Source organism: Apium graveolens, chromosome 4 (genome assembly GCF_009905375.1).
Source record: "Apium graveolens cultivar Ventura chromosome 4, ASM990537v1, whole genome shotgun sequence".
NCBI lineage: Eukaryota > Viridiplantae > Streptophyta > Magnoliopsida > Apiales > Apiaceae > Apium > Apium graveolens.
This window is the reverse complement of record NC_133650.1, coordinates 100,675,673-100,676,982: the sequence shown is the minus strand read 5'-3', so window position 1 is coordinate 100,676,982 and position 1,310 is coordinate 100,675,673. Positions and strand designations below refer to the sequence as shown.

Sequence of the window (1,310 nt, the reverse complement as noted above, 5' to 3'; positions counted from 1 at the left end):
TTTGGGGTATGTTGAGTGGCATTTATGACACTTTATAATGCTCTAATAAGCATTGAATTGATGCCTTTGTACTGAAGTTGTTAAATGTTTTAACATGTTTTCGAGTGTTTTTGCATTTCAGGCATTATCTAGGTAATCAGGTACATTAGCATTATTTTGGTGCTAATTTGGTGTCAAGGTGGTGTTGGAATAAAAGCTCATTGAAAGCCGGCTCGAAGCTGCAAGAAAAATAAAGAAGTCAGTTTTGGAAGAAGCCCAGCGCGCCCGCACCGATCAAGCACGGGGCCGCGCCCGAAGTTCACATCATATTTAATGATGTGACCGAAGATGCTATCAAGCTACGCCTTTTCTCATTCTCTCTGAAAGAAAAGGATAAGTGCTGGTTACACTCTCTACTAGTAGGATCTATTACCACTTGGGAGGATCTCGCGGAAAAGTTTCTCACTAAATTCTTCCCCATGGCAAAGACTGTTGCAATCAAGAATGCACTTACCCAGTTTGCTCAGCAAACTGGGGAATCTCTGTATGAGGCTTGGGATCGATATAAGGAGATGCTAAGGAAGTGCCCACACCATGGCATGCCTGATTGGATGATTATTAATTGTTTCTATAATGGATTGAGTCCTACTTCTAGACCCATGCTTGATGTAGCATGAGGAGGAGCCTTGTGGGCGAAGATCTACGATGAAGCTTATGAAATTATCGAACTGATGGCTACTAATGAGTACCAGAATCCTTCCTAGAGATTGACTCAGGGGAAAGTCGCAGGAATTCTGGAGTTGGACGCAGCAACTGCTATCGCTGCCTAACTTAAGGCTTTGACGATGAAGGTGGACACTTTGGCTAATTACGGAGTTAATTAAATCACCAGTATCTATGAACTTTGTGCTGATGCCCATGATACTGATCAGTGCGCAATTTTTAGTGAATCAGCTCAGTTCGTGAGCAACTTCCAGCGATCGCAGCAACCAGTGCTAGCCACCTATCATCCCAACAACCGCAATCATCCTAATTTCAGTTGGAGCAATGCTCAGAATGCGGTTCAACAGCCTTATCAGCAGTACCCAGCTAAGCAATACAACCCACTGGTTTTCAGCAACCACAGTATGAACCAGGATAACAACTCCAGCTGCAACAAGCCAATAAAAAATCTGAATTAGAGGAGTTGAAGCTTATGTGCAAGAGTCAAGCTGTTTCTATCAAGACCTTACAAAATCAAATTGGGAAAATTGCCAATGCCTTGCTAAATCGTCATCCTGGTACACTACCTAGTGACACTGAAGTACCAGGAAAGAGGGAAGCTAAAGAAC

The 1,310-nt window shown here is 43.0% G+C and overlaps 1 non-coding gene across 1 annotated transcript; it reads right to left on the bottom strand.

Annotated features, from left to right (window-relative positions):
- Positions 1–473: 473 nt before the first annotated feature.
- On the bottom strand, positions 474–580 carry LOC141723002 (small nucleolar RNA R71). Its single transcript, XR_012575997.1, has one exon. It is a non-coding gene; the product is annotated as a small nucleolar RNA R71 (small nucleolar RNA).
- Positions 581–1,310: the final 730 nt, after the last annotated feature.